This window comes from Solanum tuberosum, unplaced genomic scaffold (assembly GCF_000226075.1).
Source record: "Solanum tuberosum cultivar DM 1-3 516 R44 unplaced genomic scaffold, SolTub_3.0 scf00516, whole genome shotgun sequence".
Taxonomy (NCBI): Eukaryota; Viridiplantae; Streptophyta; class Magnoliopsida; order Solanales; family Solanaceae; genus Solanum; species Solanum tuberosum.
The window spans coordinates 137,971-149,596 of record NW_006239432.1 but is presented as its reverse complement, the minus strand read 5'-3'; positions in this window follow the sequence as shown (position 1 = coordinate 149,596).

Sequence of the window (11,626 nt, the reverse complement as noted above, 5' to 3'; positions counted from 1 at the left end):
TCCTCCCTCAAAAACACTTTTTTTTTTACTAACAGATCCTTTAATTGTCAATCTCGATATTTCAATCAATCAACTACATCTCACAATAGACAACCAATCAAAATGTTGTCTTGGTGCAAAACTTTGAGACTTATATGATGAGAAGTTCACTAGAACAATAAAGGTAGCTCTTTTGTATAGAAAAAATTGATTTGTCTTCCCTGAATTACCTTACTTTTGTTGATACGGAGATCTAGTATGCATTTGTACCTTTGCGAACATGATTTGTTGTGGTTGGAGTGATTTTAAAGTTTATAGCTTTAACTTTGAACATTTATAGCTTGATTGCTTGAATATGACGTCAAAGACGATTATAAATACCTAAAATATTTTGTTGATATTAATAATATTATTGAACTTTTATACTTTGGTTAAAATTGTCATAATTATTAAACTATTTTGTTCGGTCAACTTGTCTATATAAAGTAAAAAGATGGCTAATATTCAAATCGAAGCTCAATAAATCAAGCCAAAAAATAATGTGGCACCGAAACCTAAAAATCCCGGATCCGCTTATGTTCATAAGCATTATACATTCTTCTCTTTCATAATGGATGCTCTCTCTGCTTCTGTCGAGAGGATTAAGATTAATCAAATCTCGTTAAATTTTTGTGTTATTTTTTTCTATTTACTTTATGTGTGATAGTTAACCCACAATTTTTTTGGCAGCATAAATCATGTGATGGTACTCCCTAATATAAAATTTGAAAAAAATATAAACAAGGTCAGACCAATTAAATTAGCATTCATCATTAAAGGATATGGTGCAATGTATAGAGTTTCTCCTCACTTCCCCCGAATGGAGCGCTAGCCCTACACAGTGCGAATCCAGATTAGTGGAGCTTTAATGCAGATACTAAACACTGAATAGAAAATAAAAAATTAGCATTTGTTTCATGAGGTAATTATGCTTCTAGAAGATGAACCAATTACCACTGACTAGGAGCTCGTTTGAATTGACTTCTATTTTTTGATTTATAAGCCTAAAGCAGTAAATTAGAAAATCTAACTTATGAATTTTGACTTATTTTTATTATTTTAGCTTGAAATGAAGAGCTTATAAATACTTTTTAAATTTATCCAAACACTCAAAAATGCTTAAATGATATTTTGACTTAAAATAAGTCAATCCAAAGAGACTCTAAATCATTGTAGGGAAAGCGTGTCGCATACCTCCCACCATATACTCTTTTTAAAAAAAATAAAACTATAGTATATATGAAATTGGGGATACATAATTTAATTGGAGTATTAGGAAAGAAATCTTTAGCCAATTTTTGGATCTTTCTACCAGTTGGAATAGAGAAAGCTGAGAAAAATATGTAACAAATCTTACAAATATTTAGATAAATCTAAGACGATGAGTTTTTAAAATGTAATAAGGAAAACATATATCAAAATCAACGGCAATTAGACCAAACACGTATAGTTATTTAAACAAAATTAAGAGGCAAAGGGTGATCTAACTTGTTTGCGTTTTGAATTGTCAATTTTTGATAACAAAGTTACCATATAATATTATAATGTGTCTCTTTCAAAAGGATTTTAAAATATCTCGGATTACCTAAATTATTTAATTTAATTAGGTGGATTATACATATTAGACTATCATCAACTCCGACAATATTTAATAACAAAATTATAAATCACAATAATTAACAACTTAAAATATTTTAAAATCATATAAAATTTGAATGACTCTCTAAATTTTAATTGTGTGGCATAAATTTCTACTATAGAGAAGTCTAGAAGCAGGCATCTTTGATGTAATTTTTATAGTTTCTTCATTTTAATTTATTTGTCTTGTTTTATTAGTCTTTTGGATGTTTGAAAATTACATTAAAAATCACTACAAAAAAAATGCTCAATTTATGGCGATTAACTTGAGGGAGTTCTTAAAAACTCCATTATTAATACATTTTGTAGCGTTTTTTCTAACTCCCACAATATAAATCATTTTGTGGTAGTTTTATTAAGGGGGTTAGAGAATTTTCATAAGTTAAAATAGTTTGTGTTGATTATCGACCCCCCAAAATTTATTTTGTTACTATATATATATAAAAGAATTAATGTTGAAAGTTAATTTCATTAATATATACACACATTCTCCTTCTTCATTTCAATTGGATTGTAATATTTGATTCTTTATTTTTTAATCTATTAAGATAAACTTAAATATTTTTTATACTTTTTATATCCAATTTCACTTCAATGTTTTATCTTATATATAGTAGTACTACAATTTGTATTAAGATATCTTATAAAGTCATATTCATTAATATTTATTTTTGCTTAAATTTTAATTTTATTTAATCTTTTGTAATACTAAAGTCAAATTAATTAATTAGTTACTTATTAATAATCATTAAAAAGAAAAAGCTTGTTCTGTGCATAAAAAATAAATAGTAATATTTTTCCCTCCAAAATATTAAAAATAGCCTTAAACCAAAATTTCCCACTAATTCCCTTAAAATTTTCAAAACAACCAAATAACTACCCCCACTTCCCACGTAAAACTCCCACACACAAATCCCATATCATTTTCCCCCTAAACTTATTACTTTTCCTTCACCCTCTCCTCTTTCCCTTTACCTCTAATTTTTTTCTTACTTCATTTTCTGGCAATCTTTTGGGTGAGTGTAAATTTTAATTTTTTGCTAAATAATTTGTTCTCCTGTAGGTTATGCACAATGGAATAGATGGTAAATAATTTTTTGAATATAAATATTGATCTTAATTTTAAATGTAAATATTGATCTTAGTATTATTTAATTTGTAGACATTTTGTATTTTACAAGTTGTTAAACCTAACACATTAATGCCTTTACATATTTCAGGTTTTGTTAAAACTTTCATCACATTGTAAAGTTATTTATAGGGGACCTTCAATTGATTTCAGGTAAGCCTTAATTTTATTTTTGTTTATTTAAATATCATGTAATAATTTTATTTTTGATTGGATTTGACTAGTGCAAATTAAAGGATAATTTTTTCACATGGAGATTGTGATCAATATAAGTATAACTTAAAAATATGTATTTTCCTATTCTGTACGCCTAGCTTTTGTTTCCATAGAAATAATCATGAAATCGTTATTATTCACATAAGTGTGTATGAGAAAACATCAAAATAAATTTCTCTCATCCATAATTTTATACTTTTTTTTCAAACCAAAGCTTTATATGAATTTGCTTTGGGGATGAAATGAACTTTCATTAATTTTTTCAAGACATACAAAAAATATATATATATATATCAATATATGTTTATCTAATTATGTATATATTTTTTTGTTTCAGATTGATCCGGGGTTAGAGCTTACTTCACCTTGGATAAGAGAATTGATCCGGGGATAGATCTTACTTCACCTTGGATAAGAGATTGACTAGCAACAACCTAAATCATCAAACAAATGCTATAGTAATTTTTTATATTTAGTTGTTGTGAATGTTTTATCATTTAAAATGTAATGTTGAAGTTATTATACACAAGTTTGTATTACTTTTATTTGACATGAGTTTGAATTTGTGAAGCTTATAAATATAAATTTGTTTAGTGAAATTTTATTTGCATTAAGTGTATTTTTCAATAAGATTATTTATTTATATTATTTTTAAGGCTTAATGTAAATCGAATTTCATTTTTATTATTATGATAATAATAATTTTATAAAACTCCACTAATCAAATTATGTAAATATTGATCTTATATAACAAAAACTTTAAATCTACAAAAATAAAAAATTTAAAATATTGAGATATTGTGAAGGTTCTAAAATCGTCACAAATTGATACTATAAAACCTCCACAAATTTATTAGTCATTTTGTGGGGGGGCGTCGTGGAGGTTTACTAAAACCGCTACAAATATGCTCGTGGTAAGAGTAATTGTAGCGTTTTAAAAAACCGCCACAATTTAATTTGTGGGGTCCCCAAAAAATGCCATAAATTGACAAAATGACCCCCATAAATTGAGCATTTTTTTGTAGTGAATCATATAAATCACGAATAGTAAAACTTTAAAATATTTATATTTTAAAAGACATATAAATAATTCATTTAACGCTTGAAATTTAATCAGTGTCATATAAATTAGGAGAGAAGAATAATATATATATTAGTTCAAAATGACGTACAAACACTATAAAGTACAGTAATTAACAAGTTGAAATATTTGAAAGATATATATATATATATATATATATATGGTTGATTCTTAATATTTTATCAGCAGTGGCGTAGCCACCTTTATGTCAAGGTGTCCAATTGGACACCCTTCGTTGGAAAATTATACCATATATACAAGTAAAATAATAAACAAAGTGGCTAAATAACATATTTTGGACACCCTTGACACAACAATATAATGTAATTGTAATAACCCAGAAAATCGATTTTGAATTTTTATTATAAAATTACCGTTTTACTCATCTCGATAGTTATCCCGAGTCACTTTTGATCAATTTGAGAAGTTGGTTTGAAAATTTTTGAGTTATTTGTTAATACAATTGTTTAGTTGACGGGTGATTTTAAATAATTAATTTCAGTTGGTGATTAATGGGCCAAGTGGTATAGTATAATTAATACCACTTAACCCATGTAAAATAATAAAACCATAATTAAATAAAGGGGAGATTATTTCTTTTAGTCACAGCAAGAAAGAGAGAACCCTATGACGACGCTCAATTTCAAAGGAGGAAGTGGGAGTGCCTTTTGGAAAAAATCTATCTAATTATTCTTTCTTATTCGTATATATTAGTGTACAGGGTATGAATACTAATCATAACTAAATGGACTGGTAAAAAATGAGATGATCCTTGTTTTCTGACGGTACAAAATTAAGTCGGCTGAAAATTGGGTCTATACAATTCTTAGTAAGCGTAAGTTATTGTGGTTTGTGCAAAACAATTGATAAGTAGTAGTGGGTCTTCATATTTTATGATATTAAATAAATAAGTGCTAAGGGCGGCCGATGGGAAATCAAAAGAATTCGCGTTCTAGTAATTGTTAAACTTTATTGTTCCATTTATTTATTGTTGGGGTTAATTAGTAATGATTGAATAATGCCATATACATATATATGCAAAGAATGACCGTCATGATGTAGCAGTGATGGTTAAGAAACCAACCTGTGGCAATATTCTTGAAATTAACATATTAAAGTTATACTATTAAATTAGCTAAGATTTTAGGGATACAGCAGAAATAGTAGATGTAATATTAGATAATTTGGGGGTTAGATATTGCTGGTGCAACGTGAATGTGGGGGAAGCAGACCTTGTCTGCAATCATTGTTAATAATTACCAAGTGATTGAGGTAATGATTGGAATTATAAAAGTGGTAGTATAATGATTAAAAGGGTAGGATGATGGATGACTTAAGGATTTGTTAAGTTACTGATTTTGTAACTTCATTACATTGTTTCCCGTTCTTTTATTTTCCTTCTTATTAATTATCTTATAAAGTTCAAGTTTGGTAATAATTGAAATATGTAATAAAATAGTGGGTGTATTGTGATACATAAAGATCATTAAAATTATGTTATTTTGAGATATTGAGACTAAACTCCAGACTTGAAATTTGGAAATATGAGAGTTGACATGTTAGCAAGATAAGGAAATTGATTATAAATTTGAGTGAGTTTTTGGGCTAGGCTAGACCTATAGTAATGTGGGTGTTGTTAGTTTCGAAATCTTAATTGTGATTATTAATGTGAATAGATTGCTTTGAGTTGGAAGTACAACGAAAAGGGAAGGCTCAAGTCCCGGAGTGATTGTTCGATTATTTGAGGCAAGTGGATTTCTAACCTTGTTAAGTGTATGGAATTTGCGTATTTCCTTGTAATATGTGTTTGGGGGTAATGAAACTTGGTGATGGGTTGACTTGTCCACATTGATTAATTCTAATGATGAATAGGGTAATTAAAAGGCCAATGTGATTAATTGTTTGTGATGTGTTTGAGAATGGTTTGAAAGGTTTGTTGAATCATTGTTGGGTGTTGTATCATGATTGTGTTGTTGTGAATTGTGCAATGCTATGAAAATGGTCATCTCCTCATTATTTCTGTGAACATGTCATTTGCATTGTCTTGAGACATGGTTGTGACAAGTGTTATGTGAATTGAGAAAGAATAAGAAATTAAAGAGGACGTACCATTTCGAGGGTCGTATCGCACGCCGTGATGGATACTATATTTCGAGGGACGTGTCGCACGCCGCGACGGATACTATATTTTGAGGGACGTATCACGCGTCTAGATGGTTACTATTATCGAGGGTTGTATCGCGCGCCGCGATGGATTCATGGACAAATATGTCCCCCATAGGTCCCGGACTGAGAGACAGCGAGTGTGTATCACTAGGTCAGACATGCATCACCATACTTGACATTGCATTGCACATATCTATCATTAGTGAACTTGATATTGTGTTTTGCTGATCTTGTGAGTGCCTTTCTGTGGAACTTTGATTGATGAATATTGAGCTTGTTTTTGAGAATATGTGATTGTTAGAATGTTGTTGTTGAGATATGCTCTTGTAAATTGTGAACTATTAGGTTGGGCTGGTTTTATGCAGGTTGTAGTTGTGGAGGTTCGGTTGGGGTGTAAGGAGTACCCGTATTCTATCCCCTTAGCTTGTGTTTAGAGGTTTACTTGCTGAGTACCGTGTGGTTTGGTACTCACCCCTTGCTACTACATTTTTTGTAGGTTACTAGCCCGGACCTTTGTGATATTTTCTCTTCTCCTTGTCTGAGGCTTCTTGTGGAGGTTTGTGAGGTAGCTGCCTGTCATTTCAGCGGACCTTCTTACTCCTATTTATGATCTTGTTCTATTCTAGAAACAAGGTCATTTGTGACTTGTATTTTTCTTTTGAATCAATTGTAATACTTTAGAGGCTTGTACACGTGACAACCAGATTTTGGGGGTTGATTATAAAATTTCCGCATTTTATTGTAATGGTTGAGTTTTAGGCTGACTTGTCTTGGTGGGATAAGGCGAGTGCCATCACGTCCATTTTTGGGTCGTGATAGTAATCTAGTGGTTTCATGCGCCTTGAAAGAGTAAAGACACACAAACTTAAAGTGTTTCTGTGTTCAAATCTCACTAGCAACGATTTTTTTTCACTTTTTAAGAAGAGCGGGTTCACTTTAACACTTGGACACCCTTCATGAAATTTCTGGCTTCGCCACTGTCTTACATAAAAAGTATTATAAATCAAATTAATCAACAACTTAAAATATTATTAAAAATCATATAAAAAATTGAATAATTCTCTAAATTTTAATTGTGACATATAAATTGAAACAAAAAAATTAATACTCCCTCCGTTTCACAAAGAGTGACCTGGTTTGACTTGGCACAAAGTTTTAGAAAATAAAGAAGATTTTTGAATCTTGTGGTCCTAAATTAAAGTTATATCAAATGTACTAAATTGCCATTCAATCTTGTGGCTTTAAACATATCACGTGGAAAACTGAAATTAAAATGTTACCAAAAAAGTAAAGAGGTCATTCTTTTTGAAACAGACTAAGAAGGAAAGGAGGTCATTCTTTTTTAAACAGAGGGAGTATATATCTAGTGTTCCCTAGATGACGTTAATAAAGTTTATATATAACAAAAAACGTATTTTTATTAGCTCGATTGATTTCATTGATGCATTATTGTCCTAATTTACATGCATGATAGTGGCAATCAGGTCCTAATTTACCTTTACTAATTGCTGCCTTTATATAGCTAGATTAGAGATAATTTACACTTTAGTGTAGCTTATAAAAATACTTTATATAATTTAATTAAGATTTTCGATGCTTATTAAATTGGTCGAATTTCAAGATTACGCTAAATTGTAGGGCTTAAATTTTTTGATTTTTTAAGAAAGAATGTGTAGAATTCTTTTAGCAGATTTTTTGGCATAACACATAAATATATCATTTAACTTAGTCTTAGCTCATAAACACTTAGGGGTCGTTTGGTACAAAAATTAATAACGCAGGGATTAGTAATGCAGAGTTTATTTTTATCAAATGTTTGCTTCATTGTTTCCCATCTCATCTTGTGTTTGGATTAAAACTCTATAAGCTTCTTTCCAATTATACCCTTGAATTATTATGTAATTGGGTCAAGGTAGATAATAATTGTTGGACAATATTATTATTTTATGGCCTTTCTAACTAGCTATGAGAAGAACAATTTTTTTGCCATGTTTGCTATTTTTCACTTGAATTATTTGAGGATAAATAATTGTCATCTTAATAGATCACTCACAAAATGTCATTTTTAAATTTTTAAAAAATAAACTATCTACTTTTAAAATCGAAAAGACGGTCAACAATGGTAAAATTGAATAAACGATCTACATTCACACATAAAAATAATAAGTTGTAATTTTAATATGTTTATAGTTTTTTAAATTGTTCAAAATACAAATAATTAGAAAACCACACAAAAATATATATATATAATACATTCAATTAAGATCACAAACGTCATATACAAATAAACAACTCACATTTCAAATTTGTATTGGATTTATTTAGTAACAAACATGTGAGACCCCGTGGTTCTTTTGCATAATATGTTTATCATTGAATGAGGGTATGAGGCTTATATGACTTGGTGTATCATTTCAAGAGAATAAGGTTGCAAAGGGGAGGTAAAAAAAATAATCAAAGAATTAGACTAACGTTATGGGTCAAGGATGCCCTTAAACAAGTTCGAGTTAAAGAATGTCTATTCTAACACCCCGCCCGCTCAGAACGCTTAAGTTAACCGGTACCTTTGGGGATAAGACAAAGAGTGTCTTATATGCTAATAAGGATGTTTTAGAAGGTGATATAGTCTCCCAATAATCGTAAGTTAAGTTTTGAAGTCAAGCAAGTTGAGAAATAAAAAGTTGGCAAAAGTTAGAGTAAGTTTCTTTGATAAATTTTCTAAAAATTGGGTTAAATGTCTCGGAGCTTTTCTCCCCAATCTATAAAGCTTTAGAAGAACTCCAATATATGAAATCGAAGGTCTACGAGTCTACTTTCCAACCACTAAATCATTTGTCCATATGACTTTAGAATTGAGAGATATTTAGATTTTAGTGAGACTGCACAAGCAGGCACGTGAAGGTGGGCCCCTAGCCCATATGTCGGTTTAGCTTTATAAGATCAGATTTCCCTTCGTTTTATCTCATTATTTTCGACCAAAATAAGAATAAAACAGTCCTAAATCCTCTCTGTAGGTTTCCCTATCATCCAAGCAAATATTTACAAGATTTCAACGTGGTTTCACCCTCGGAACGTTCATAGAGATTGTGTTATTTCTTTCCTCCTCGTTGGTTGTGATTTGAAGGATTCTTCATGGTGAAGGAGTCTCATTTTTTATGTGGTGTTGGTGCTGTTTGGAGGTAATAATTCTCACCCTTCATTGTATTGAGTGAGTCCAAGTTATTGCTATGCTAGATAAACAAGAACACGAATAGACGGCTGGAAAAATCGTATTTGGATAGTTACGTGATGTTTGGCTGTTTTGAAGTATTTTTCTGATATTGTTGTTGCTGGAATATTTTTGGAAATGCTTTATATGTGTGGCGTTCTTGTTGATATGAGTTTGGAAGAGAAGAAGAAGTATAGATGGATATTTAATTGTAACATAAATTAGTGTAACGTTGGTTGTATTATTGCATTGCAATTTTCAAATTATTTCTTCTTGGTTCAACGTCTTGCGTTTAAGGAGACTGTTTGTTATTGACAAGACATGTTAATGTACTGCAAGCTCCATCAAGTTTAAGTTTAGGTTTTGTCCTTTTAAGCTCTTATTGCATATGAAGAGAAAGACATGACTCCAAATGTAATTATTGGATGAACGTATAGGATGATGATTGGAAGCGGCGAGTTCAAGTTATTATGGTTATGTTGAACAATTATAGGACTGTATTATACATATTTTTTCTATGGCTTTAATGGTTTGAAGACTCGTGGTTAGGATTTGGTTATGGTTATTTTGGGTTGGAAAAGTGGGGTGTGGCGATACGCCAAGTTTTAATTGTTGTGCAGGCATACTCTATTTGGTTATTGTTGACTATTGTGTAGGCCTCCACTTATTAATGGCTGTTGCAAAAATGTATGTTATGTCATTAATTTGAGGTTGTAATTTGGAGAAGAGAAGATAATGAAGCATATATTTAAAAATGGTCTGGTTAGCTAATCACTCTGCTAGTGAGCTCTAAATTGCTACTTTGACCCTGACGTGTTAATATTTTGCCTATAATGGTTGTGTGACATGATTTTTTGTTGACTACATATTGTAAGGAAGGGGGTACAATCCATATTGATACACAACAAGACCCAAAATCGAGGTATGTTAAGGCTAAGCACTGTACTTCCTTTGAGCATGAATTTTGGAATCCTAAATCGTCAAATATTGTTTTACTACTCTATTACTAGAAAGACCTTTGGTGAAAGGTATTGATATTGTAGCTGGTGTATTTTTGTGACTCCATTATGTTGCTATTCCACTCGTTCGGTTAGATAGGGTATTTGGCCTCTTTATGTCATTTTGTTGATTCTCTTGACTATAGGTCCATGTGTACAAATTCTTATTCTTCTTTAGGTGTATAACTTAAAAGATTAGAGATGAACAATATGAATTTGAAATCAGTCCTCCTTCCTCGCTAATTTATATTTTTGAAAACTTTGAAATAAAACGTCGATCTCCAAAACTCTTAAATATAAATCGTAGGTTTAAACTACTAAAGTACGGGTTTTTATGAAATACTTTCTTTTACAAACCACTAAGGAAACATATATAGATACTAAGTGAAAAACTTTAAGCTCTTTATGAACATCCTCAAGTTTAAGTTGCCTTTCTAAATCCAAGTTAAGTGTTCCAGTTTAATCTATAAGTATATAAGTTTCATGAGATATTTACATGTGATACGAAGTGATTACGAGATAATGAGGACAAGAGCACCAATGAGCCAAGATTGGCAACATGATTCAGGTAACAAATGCATTACGGATCCATGACATTACATGCTATGCATTCTACTTCCGAGCTATAATCGGAAGGTATGGGGTCTATTGCCTATATTTATACGTATGAGACACAGATGGCCACAAGTTGGCAAATATGATCTCGGCTCGCTACCGGAAGGCACCACCATTGCTAGCACTTGGTTGGGTATGATATGCATTTGCATATATATATATATATTCACGACAGACGATTATGCGAGCATACCATGCATATTTAATTTATATAAGGTTTGATGTCAGCCATGGCGGCTACTAGAGTTTCTATTTCAGGTGGTATCTTTATTCCCCTTTTTACAGTAACTATTTATTATTCTATTTTCTGCCTTACATATCAACACATTTTTATTCGTACTGACGTCCCGTTGCTGTCACGCCCCGAGCTACCCCCGAGACGCGGACACGGGACCTAAGACCACAAGTGATCCTAAGCTAACCCTGCTGGCATGATCATGAGCATACTAAAGATAATAAACTGATGCGGAAGCTAAATCATAAATAAGATGAAAAGATGGGGAATACCCATATACTATAACTGAATATATCAAATCTGAGAGTTTAATACAAAAGAA